Source organism: Anabrus simplex, chromosome 10 (genome assembly GCF_040414725.1).
Source record: "Anabrus simplex isolate iqAnaSimp1 chromosome 10, ASM4041472v1, whole genome shotgun sequence".
Classification (NCBI taxonomy): Eukaryota; Metazoa; Arthropoda; class Insecta; order Orthoptera; family Tettigoniidae; genus Anabrus; species Anabrus simplex.
The window spans coordinates 133924776-133937260 of record NC_090274.1 but is presented as its reverse complement, the minus strand read 5'-3'; positions in this window follow the sequence as shown (position 1 = coordinate 133937260).

The window sequence follows — 12485 nt, the reverse complement described above, 5'->3', positions numbered from 1 at the left end:
AGGCCATATTGCTCTGTATAATACCGTAATAAATTAGTGTGTTACGATATTTCAGTGCTATTCATTGATCACACATGTAGTTAACACCTTGTCCTTTCGTCTGTATGTCACATTTTCCAACCGGACTGGTATCTTCAAGAAAAAAAATAATAGTTGCCTTTTTCCCCAACCCTCGTATATATTAGAGTTTAGCAAAACATTATATTCCCAGTCATGAAAATAACAGTCCACATTTCGACTAAAAAGTATTCATTTTTATTAAATTACAGTCCTCTCAATAAAGGAGAAACTAACTGACAAGTCTTATTTAAATCTTAAAATATTTTAACTTGTGTGCAGCTCAACAATCGACAGTGTGCCTGTGGTTTCCCTATTATTTCGTTTTCCGGACATTCCCTTTCATTGCTTCATACCTGCATCCAGTTCACTACCAGTCATTCATGGTTTGAACTGCCAGCGAGATGGATCGTAGTGTTCTCGTGCGTACCACTAAGCAGTGTGTTCAGCTGTATATTATAATTGTTACAATATGCCTGAAGTAGCTCCCTCAACCAGTTTAGGTATCATAGAACTTAGTATTTTGTTATTTATCTTTATCAGTGCTCGAAGGTTTCTAGTACAACAACATATTACAACCAGAGAACATCAGGCTAACAAACACAGAATTTCCAAGCGGTTACAACTTTTTTGGACACAACCAACAACTTCGAGTGTAATGTCCGATTTCAACACAGATCTCTGCCATGCTATCATCTCTGCCAGCACCCTTCTCTTCAATCTGAGTAATCAGTGCTTCAGGGAATTCCTCGAGATATACACCAACCGAACTATCCCACAGGAGTCAACATTCAGAAAACGATTGTTCAACCGTGTACGATGAAACTGTTGAGAAGGTAATACAAGAAATTAAGGACGTAATCACTGGTTTGTTACGTGAAAATCATTCTAAAAGTAATCTTTACACTGTGATGTCCTAGAAAATTGGAATAACGAAGCTAAAGCAGAAAAGATGAAGCTACTGGAAACCTGTGGCCACAAGGTGTTAAGTATGACAAAATGTCACTTTTTACTAGTGATGCCACACCTTATATGATTTTTAAAAAAGCTAGAGAATCGTTCTATATCCTAAGACGACTCATTTTACTTATGTACTACTCGCCTTTCATCATGTGACACATTTGGTAAGAGACAGTTACACCTCAAGTAGACATTGTTGATTTCCTCCGTGATTTTTTCTCAAAAGCCACATAAGAGTTAATTTTAGAAACAAACGTTGACGGCTACATTCCAGATTATTGGCAAGAGATATTACTTCGCTCCGCGAAATTTAAAGACTCCAAAACTAAATATAGAAGTTGTAACAGGGATACGTCACAACAGTCCTTTGACGACGCATTACCCGATACTGTCAGTTTTAAGCAACTAAAGGAGTAGAATCTCGACCATAATATTTAGAAGGGATATATAAAACACAATTTGCTCACTTCGAGTACATCAATCAATTTCATTTATCCCATACTGATAGTTGTCTATAACATCAACTTTTCCAGGAAAGACGATCATTCTGCATAAGCAGGCAATAACAGAACATAGCCCTAAGATGACGATGTTAACTAAAACCATATATTATGTTCCAATTGCTCAAGCCATGCTCAAGATGTTCTAAGAAGACCGAAGGCGAAACTACCCAGATGAGCGCCACAGGATGACGTTGCCAGCCATAAGATGACCAAAGCTCAGATGAGACGTGCCCGAGCATTTCCAGATACCCAGGGAAATGAGGGGAGGCGTGTCTGCATGTCCAGTCACCCGGACAGGAGCCAACTACAGGAGCTACTGAATGAGGTAAGTCCGTTTTTACCTTAATGTTCAAATAAGTAACATTTATTTTTCCTTTGATTAAAGTGCGGAGTTACTCTGTATGAAAGTAATGATGAAATACGAATAGTGGATTACGAGTTAGGTTACCTAACCACCTTTAATCTTCACACCCGAAACGTCAGATCCATATGTAGGAAGTCAGTCAGTGATAGAAAGCCTACGTTCGAAATACTGTCAATATAGTGTGAGAAAAGGTTAGTTTCTTTAATGTATTGGTGAATTGTACACAACGTCAGAATGGAAGTTAGGTATGTGTGTGATGGTATATGACTGAAGAAGGGTAAGGTAGAGATCGTTCATATGAAGTGCTTGCCATATACATGAAGGTGGTAATGTTATTTTTGGAATTATGAAGGAATCAAAGCTGTAATGGAATAAGTAAGTTCACAAGCCATGATATAGGTAAGAGATACGTCGAGTGAGAATAGGATGAGATATATAAAAGGTAATTGAAATGTGATATTCATTTAAAGTGTGAAACAATAGTTATTTAATGAAAGTGGTGATGTGAGATTGGTAATTAATGATGGTAGTAGTTGTTGTTCTTCGTGAGTATAATCATGGTCATGTTGATGTGGACATACAGGTAATATCCCAAGTTAAACTAGGAGGATAAGTTTGAACGTGTTCACACCTTCATATATATTTCCTAATTATAAGATTCTTCTCATGTGAGATGAATTTTAGAGTTATTTCTTAGGCGATATCTAGTATCACTGATGACTGACTGCAGGCATATGAGTTACTATTTTGAGGTAGAGTCTTCATATAAAGTAGACCATGTAAGCCAAGTATATTTTTGATGAAATTATGATATTATCCACTTGGTGATATAATATAATCGCATAGATACGCACTTGAAGTCGTGAGTAAACTCAAGTTAAGAGTAATATACGTAATATTATGAATGTAATGTGTAACCATTTGTTTGAGAGCATACATTAATTTAAAAGGGACTTATCGATATTCATGCGAAGGAATGTCAAGAAGCATAAACATTACGTGCAATGCAACACCTATCACCTGTTATAATACCAGGAGAACATTTTTTTAAAAAGTTAATCTGGTTGCGTATTTTGACACAATGAAATGGCGTATGGCTTTTAGTGCCGGTAGTGTCCAAGGACATGTTCGGCTCGCCAGGTGCAGGTCTTTTGATTTGACTCCCGTAGGAGACCTGCGTGTTTGACACAATGAACTACAAGGAAGGAAAATTATTTCATCTTTGTAGATCAACATAAGTATGATCAGGGAAACAGAATAGTCGATTTAAATGTTTCGAAATGTCATATAGGAAAGTTGTGATTCCAGTTCATAAAGGTTTAATCCCAGATACAAGTTTACGTCCTGCACATTTTCAAAACCGCCCTCAATCGACGACTTTGTATATATTGTGCTATACTGTAAATATTGTTTTTCCCAATCTAATATTTTTTTTACTTACTCTCATAATCCTTTACTCAATTTAATATTTTACCTAGTTAATTTTTCAACCTAACCAATATTCTCATTAGCGAGTATTTTAATTATGTAATATTTTATTTGAGCAACAATATTATCCTTGAATATTTCCAATATCGGACATGTTAATCACTTAATCACCTATGATTACCACTACCCAACGTTTTTTGTCCGATACCGACATTTATTAAATTTCTTTCCCACCAAAAGAATAGACATTACAGACAAGTTACTTGTGCTAGAGAGTTTTTAAGATGGTAAATAGGTAATTTGCCAAGTACTCTGACAGGACACTTGATATTTCGAGAACTTAAACCTAATTCCGTCAAGAATGAACCTCATATGTAGACATAGCCCACCAATTTTATTATCATCCCCAAAGAGGAAAACATGATATCTATTATATGGAATAAGCTGAGTTCATAATAAAATGTTGTATGTTAAAGCATCAATCTTTCTTTTAATGGTTTTTTTTTTTTTTTTTTTTTTTTAAGAATAGTGACAGTCTTAAGTACTTGTTTTCATAACAACTCGGTAAACTATAGGGAATTCTAGCCAGTAGCGTGTAGGAGACGTCCTTCAACGTGGATTAGAGGTTTCCTAAAACATAATTTGGCGTTTCTTTCTTTTCAACCGGAACTCATAGCCCATATATATGTATAGCGACCCGTAGGAGCTAGCCTGGATCTTTTGTGTCCTCTCCTGGACGCAGGGACGGTGAAATATTAAACTAGCAAGATACCCGTGCTTCGCTACGGTATTATACTGAAATTTGTAACTGAATGCTTATCGTTTTATATATAACCCGCCGATATTCGCGATCTGACTCGTTTTCTGAGGGATTCCACCAAAATTTGCGATCTGACTCGTTTTCGGAGAGATTACGGCAACGTTCCTCCCATTTTTCAATCTTTTTTCCAGCAATCGATTTCGTACTTCCCGGGCTAGGTCCAGGTATTCCACCCGGTCAGTTGGGTCCCTAAATCTTTGCCATCTTTTCTATAAGCATTTTTAATGTGGATCAAATCCTTGAGGAGATCCACCATGGTGTCGTCTTGGGTGTCTTGGCGGTAGTGAACCGGCGGCCGGACTGCAATCGTAGTCATCACCCGTCCAGGACCCGTTTCCAGCACGGTTCGCACATTTTGACGACGGTCCAGAACATTAAAAATAATAATAATAATAATAATAATAATAATAATAATAATAATAATAATAATAATGTTCTGGACTCCACAACAGGATTCAAGACCTCTACTTGGCGGTAAATTACATCTGTTGCCATTGCCATTGATGACAGTATGACCAGCACCATTGCCGCCCGTAGGCTAGTGCGCTGGACTTCTTACGATACGAGTGACATAATTCCGTGTATTATTGACCTTATTATAGAAGTGAACAATTGCACGGTCAATCTTACACCTATCGCTTATTTCAAATGTGTTTACATTTTTATTTATATGCCAGAAGAATCTACTGTAATCTAAGAAGGTTCTCCAAAGGAAAAGATGGCTCTTGGAAACGAACCCATGAAAGATTATAAATGATCGGTTTATGATCAAAATAAGTACATTGAAAATTCACAGCCTGTTTCCAGTTATTCAACCGGGTCAGGAATGGAATGAATAAGCCACAAACTAGCGGTGAGGATAGGAACTGTGCCGGCTGCCGAAGCACGTCGCACTCCTCTGGGGCAATGATTAATGAATGGCAAATGAAATAATATTGGAGAGTGTTGCTGGAATGAATGATGACGGGGAAAACCGGAGTCTCCGGAGAAAAACCTGTCCCGCCTCCGCTTTGTCCAGCACAAATCTCACAATGAGTGACCGGGATTCGAACCAGGGAACCCGGCGGTGAGAGGCCAGCGCGCTGCCGCCTGAGCCACGGAGGCTCGTTATAAGTACATTAGGAACAGTAAAAACAATTGGTCTCACCTCCGTTTTAACTCCACACCGGTTAAGGTGATTTACCCCCCCCCCCCCACCACCACCACCACCAAAAAAAAGGCATGTTTCTTTATGTTTAAAGGAGATTTCAAATACCAATGTTCACGTGTGTTACCTTCAGTTTTGAGATATAAGTATTCACTTACACGCACTTCCCCTCCCCCACCCCCCTTTATGTGAATTTTCCGGAAGAAACATTTGTTTCTTTAATAGTCAAGGATCTTCTAAATACCGATTATCTCCAGTTTTCGAGATATGTGTCCTCATGAAACGAATTCAACTCGTTTTCACACCCGCCACCCCCCCCCCCCCCCCCAAACGCGTCGTTTTATTTTTAAAGAAGATAAATACCAATTTTCACATCTGTAACAACTTTACTTCTCATTAGATGTAAGTATCCTCATACAATTCAATTAATTTTTCAATTGTTCACCCCTTCCCCCCTCACTTCATTTGATTTTCAGATAATACCTCTTTCTTTACTTTAACAGGAGATTCCAAATACCAGTTTTTACGTCTGCAACATTTTACGTTTCTGATATTGCCTTTCTAAAAATTCACCCCAATTTGTCACACCTGTTTAACCCCCATTAATTAGATTTTCCAAAAACAAAAAATTAATGTTTCTGTACTTTTAAAGGAGATTCCACATACTAACTGTCTAGTCTGTAATATCTTCAGTTTCTGATATATAAGCATCCTCATTAAAGACATTCAACCCGTTATTCACACTTTTCACCCCTCCTATTGGGATTTGCAGGAAACCAACAATACGTGTTCTTTTATTTATAAAGGAGATCCCAAATACCGATTTTCAGGTCTGTAACATCTTCAGTTTCTGAGATATAAGGATCCTCATTAAAGGCATTCAACCAATTTTTCACTCCTTTTCACCCCTGCTATTGGTATTTTCCAAAAATAAAAAATATATCTTCCTTTATTTTTAAAGGAGGTTCCAAATTTAAATTTACATTTTCATGACAGATATGTCTCCTCATAAAAGCTGTTCAACCCCTTTTCACCCCCGTTCATGGGATTTCCTAAAAACAAAAAATATGTGTTTCTTTATTTTCAAAGGAGATTCTAAGTACCAATTTTTACATCTGTAAACTTTAAAGTTTCGAGTTATAGATACACTCATTTTAAAATTTAACCTCCCTTTTCACCCCCTTAGCTATGGTATATCCAAAAATCCTCTCTTAGCGAGCACCTAAATCTTAATATGCATGTATCCCCAAAACTTGATTTCTTTATGTCCAGTAGTTTTGGTTCGGCGATGATGAATCAGTCAGTCAGTCAGGACAAGTTATTTTATATAGATAGACTAGCTGATGTACCCGTGCTTCGCTACGGGATTCTCAGAAAGACTGACTTGGTGGTTTTCCTAACTGAATTCAACATAGGTCATTACAAAAACGTCAGTAGGAATGTAGCGATTGAAAGCAATGTTATCATATAAAATACTCGATCAAATGACAAACCGCACACTTTCTCACTTTCAACGAACAGTACTACGGTGCCGATCTAAGAGTCCAAAGTTCCAGAGCTGGAATAACCAGGTCGCAGACTGCCGTGAACACTCCTCTGTCATTATTTCGTTAAATATGCACACTACTCATTCCAATCAGTGCCTCAGAGTAGGAATTGAATAGCTCGAATACTATGATGAACCAGTGTGTTACGTACCAGATATATCAGAAAATGTATGAACCAGAGGAATGGCATGCTAAAGAAGAAAGTTATCTTACTTCCCAGCTACTTCAGCCAATATACAGGCAGGCTGTTACACTCAGTACGACCAGGCGAGTTGCCCGTGTGGTTAGGGGCGCGCAGCTGTGAGCTTGCATCCGGGAGATAGTGGATTCGAACCCCACAGCCGGCAACCCTGAAGATGGCATTCCGTGGTTTCCCATTTTCACACCAGTCACACCAGGCTGTACCTTAAAGCCAAGGCCGCTTCCTTCACACCACTGTTCATTTCCTGTCCCATCGTCGCAATAAGACCATCCTGTGTCGGTGCGACGTCAAGCAAATTAAAAAAACCTTGGTACGCTGCAGTAATCCTATCTATCGGGGATGAGAGGAAACAGAAGACAAAAAGCACATCACAACAAACAATGGTCAATGTAATGTTATTGTTGATAAAGTTTATGAGCTTTCTATATTGCAGGCCTTCACATTAGTTTTCTTTCGACTCTGTGATATTAGGGTGTCTTACAAAATTATTGATATCATAGACTGTAGTTCCTTATTCTCAGACTTTACATACCGATTTTCACTAAATTCTGTTTACCCATTTTCTCGTGACTCGGCGCTGATATGGACCTAGTAACAAAAATCCAAATTCATGAATATCTCTGATTATATGAGGTACAGTAACAATATATAAGACATAAGTGATCGGAAGTTTAATAACTTCTTACATAACTACTACGAACTTACGACATAACTAAAGTTATGTTAGTTATGTAGTATTTATCGTTACGACCACTAATAACATAAATAACTTATTTATTGAGAATAACATTTCAGGCCTTCCCCTAAACTACCATTTCACTCAACGTGAATAAAATAATTTGTAGCCTAGATTGCAGTGGTTCATCACCCGACATTACATGCCGATTTTCATTAAATTCTCTTCAGTCCTTTTCTATAGATGCGTGTACAGACAGACAGACAGACAGACAGACAGACAGACAGACAGAAATTACGGAAAAGTAAAGAAATGCATTTCCTTGTTACTGTGGACATGACAGATACAGAAATATCATTCATTTCAAATGCTGAGCAATGCACAGGCAAGGCTCTTATTTTATATATAGATTACATTTCAGGCCTTCCCCTAAACTACCATTTCACTCAGTGCGAATAACATTATTGATAGCCTAGATTATAGCGACCTATTCCCCGACTTCTCATACCAATTTTCGTGAAGATACGACCACTAATAAATTAAATATTTGACAATTAAATTTTAGGCCTTCCCCTAAACTACCATTTATCTCAGCGTGTATAGCCTATATTGTAGCGACTTATTTCCCATCCTTGTCTAGCGATTTTCGTTAAGACACGACCGCTAATAACATAAATATTTGAGAATTAAATTTCAGGCCTTCCCCTAAACTACCATTTCACTCAGCGTGATTAAAATAATTTGTAGCCTAGATTGTAGCGGTTCATCACCCGACTTTACATTCCGATTTTCATTACATTCTCTTGAGCCGTTTTCTCGTGATGCGTGTACATACATACAGACAGACAGACAGACAGACAGAAATTACGGAAAAGTAAAAAATGCATTTTCTTGTTACTGTGGACATGACCGATACAGAAATACCATTATTTTCAAATTCTGAGCAATGTACAGACAAAACTCTTATTTTATATATATAGATAGATAATAACTTTTCCTGACTGACTGACTGATTCATCATCGCCGAGCCAAAACTACTGGACATAAAGAAATGAAATTTTGGGGATATATTCATATTAAGATGTAGGTGCTCGCTAAGAGAGGATTTTTTGATATTCCGTCGCTAAGGGGGTGAAAAGGGGGGTGGAATTTTAAAATGAGTGTATTTATATCTCAAAACTTTAAAAGTTTACAAATGTAAAAATTGGTATTTAGAATCTTCTTTAAAAATAAGGAAACACGTATTTTTTTTTTCAGAAAATCCCAATCGGAGGGGTGAAAAAGGGTGAAAATGGGGTTGAATGCCTTTAATGAGGCTACTTATATATCAGAAACTGAAGATATTACAGACCTGAAAATTGGTGTTTGGGATATCCTTTAAAAATAAAGAAACGCGTATTATTTTGTTTCTGAAAAACCCAATTAAGGGGGTGGGGTGAAAAGGGGGTAATATTTTAAAATGAGTGTATCTGTATGTCAAAACTTTTAAAGGTTATAGATGTAAAAATTGGTATTTAGAATCTCTTTTAAAAATAAAGAAACACGTATGTTTTCTTTTCGGAAAATCCTAATAGGAAGGGTGGAAAAGGTTGAAAAAGGGGTCGAATGCATTTCATTAGTCTACTTATATTTCAGAACCTGAAGATATTACAGACCTGAAAATTGGTGTTTGGGATATCATTTAAAAATAAAGAAACGCGTATTATTTTGTTTCTGAAAAACCCAATTAAGGGGGTGGGGTGAAAAGGGGGTAATATTTTAAAATGAGTGTATCTGTATGTCAAAACTTTTAAAGGTTATAGACGTAAAAATTGGTATTTAGAATCCCCTTTAAAATAAAGAAACATGTATTCTTTTCTTTTCGGAAAATCCCAATAGGAAGGGTGTAAAAGGGTGAATAATGGGTTGAATGCCTTTAATGAGGCTACTTATATTTCAGAACCTGAAGATATTACAGACCTGAAAATTGGTATTTTGGATCTACTTTAAAAGTAAAGGAACACATACTTTTTCGTTTTTGGAAAATCCGAATATTGGGGGGTAAAAAGGGGAGTGACTTTTTTAAAAATGGGTGTGTCTACAACTTAAAACTTTAAAATTTACAGATGTAAAAATTGGTAGTTAGAATCTCCTCTAAAAATAAAGGAACACGTATTTTTTTGTTTCCTGTAAATCCTAATAAGAGGGCTGTAAAAGGGTGAAAAATGGGTTGAATGCCTTTAATGAGGATACATATATCTCAGAAACGAAAGATATTACAGAACTGAAAATTTGTATATGGGATATCCTTTAAAAATAAAGAAACATGTATTTTATTAGTTTTTTGGAAAATCCAGTTAATGGCGGTTAAACAGAAGTGACAAATTGGGGTGAATTTTTGAAAGAATATATCTACAGAATATCTTGGAAACGTAAAAGTTACAGACGTAAAAAGTGGGTGTTTGGAATCTCCTGTAAATGTAAAGAAACATAGGTGATTTGTTTTTGGAAACTCCACTTAAGGGGAACTCAAAAGGGGTGAAATTTTAAAATGAGAATGATTACAGTATATCTAAAAAAACTTAACATGTTACAGAAGTGAAAAGTGTTTTTTTATCTCTATTAAACATAAAGAAACGTGTACTTTTAGTTTTCGCAAATACCACTTGGGTGGTGGTGGGGGGAGGTAAAAGTGACTGAAAATGGTGTTGAATTCTTTTAATTAGGCTACTGATATCTCAAAAATGAAGATGTTACAGACGTGAAATTTGATATTTGCAATCTGCTTTAAAAGTAAAGAAACACGTATTCTCGGAAAATCCAATGAAGGGGAGGGGGGGAAGAATTGAAAAATTACTTGACTTAATTGTATGAGAATACATACATCTAATAAAAACTACAGTTCTTACATATGTGAAAATTCGTATTTGGATCTCCTTTAAAAAAAAGAAAAACGCGTTTTGGTGGGGAAACAATCTTGGAGGGGTGGGGGGGGGGAGTGTAAAGAAGTTGAATTCCTTTCATGAGGACACATAAATCAAAAAATGAAGCAGTTAGAGTCGTGATAATTGGTATTTTAGAAGATCCTTTACTATTAAAGAAACACGTATTTTTTACGGGAAAATTCACTTAAGGGGGGGGAGGGAGTATTGTGAAATGAAGTGAAAAAAGTAAATTATTTTTATGGGGTTACTTATATCTCAAAACTGAAGGTAATAGACCTGAACATTGGTGTTTGGAATCTCCCTTAAACATAAAGAAACAACCATTCTTATAATTTTTATTGGGAGGGGGGTGGTGGCGGTATATAAACTTAACGGCGGTGGGGTGTAGAAGGAGGTGAGACCAATTGATTTTACTGTTATTAATGTACTTATAAGGATCCTCCGTTGCTCAGGCGGCAGCGCGCCGGCCTCTCACAGCCGGGTTCCGTGGTTCAAATCCCGGTCACTCCACGTGACATTCGTGCTGGACAAAACGGATGCGGGACAGGTTTTTCTCCGGATACTCCGGTTTTCCCTGTCATCAGCCATTCTAGCAACACATAATAATAATAATAATAATAATAATAATAATAATATTCCGGACCGTCGTCAAATGTGCGGACCGCGCTGGAAACGGCTCCTGGACGGGTAATGACTAAGAATGCAGTCCAGCCGCGGGTTCAGTGCCACCAAGGCACCCAATATGACACCACGCCGGATCTCCTGAAGGATTTTATCCATATTAAAACTGATTATAGGAAAAAATGGCAAAGATTTACGGACCCAACTGACCGGGAGGAATACCTGAGCCTAACCCGGGAAGTACGAAATCGATTGCTGGAAAGGAAGATTGAAAAATGGGAGGAAACGTGCCGTAAAATAATTAAAAAAACCAGTCAGATCGGGAATTTTGGTGGATTCTCGCAGAAAACGAGTCAGATCGCGAATTTCGGCGTATTATGTATCTATAACAATAAGCATTCAATTATAAATTTCAGTATAATACCGTAGCGAAGCACGGGTATCTTGCTAGTATATATATAAAAGAGTTGTCTGTACATTGCTCAGAATTTGAAAATAATGGTATTTCTGTATCGGTCATGTCCATAGTAACATGAAAATGCACTTTTTACTTTTCCGTAATGTCTGTCTGTCTGTCTGTCTGTCTGTCTGTCTGTCTGTCTGTCTGTCTGTCTGTCTGTCTGTCTGTCTGTCTGTCTGTCTGTCTGTCTGTCTGTCTGTCTGTCTGTCTGTCTGTCTGTCTGTCTGTCTGTCTGTCTGTCTGTCTGTCTGTCTGTCTGTCTGTCTGTCTGTCTGTCTGTCTGTCTGTCTGTCTGTCTGTCTGTCTGTCTGTCTGTCTGTCTGTCTGTCTGTCTGTCTGTCTGTCTGTCTGTCTGTCTGTCTGTCTGTCTGTCTGTCTGTCTGTCTGTCTGTCTGTCTGTCTGTCTGTCTGTCTGTCTGTCTGTCTGTCTGTCTGTCTGTCTGTCTGTCTGTCTGTCTGTCTGTCTGTCTGTCTGTCTGTCTGTCTGTCTGTCTGTCTGTCTGTCTGTCTGTCTGTCTGTCTGTCTGTCTGTCTGTCTGTCTGTCTGTCTGTCTGTCTGTCTGTCTGTCTGTCTGTCTGTCTGTCTGTCTGTCTGTCTGTCTGTCTGTCTGTCTGTCTGTCTGTCTGTCTGTCTGTCTGTCTGTCTGTCTGTCTGTCTGTCTGTCTGTCTGTCTGTCTGTCTGTCTGTCTGTCTGTCTGTCTGTCTGTCTGTCTGTCTGTCTGTCTGTCTGTCTGTCTGTCTGTCTGTCTGTCTGTCTGTCTGTCTGTCTGTCTGT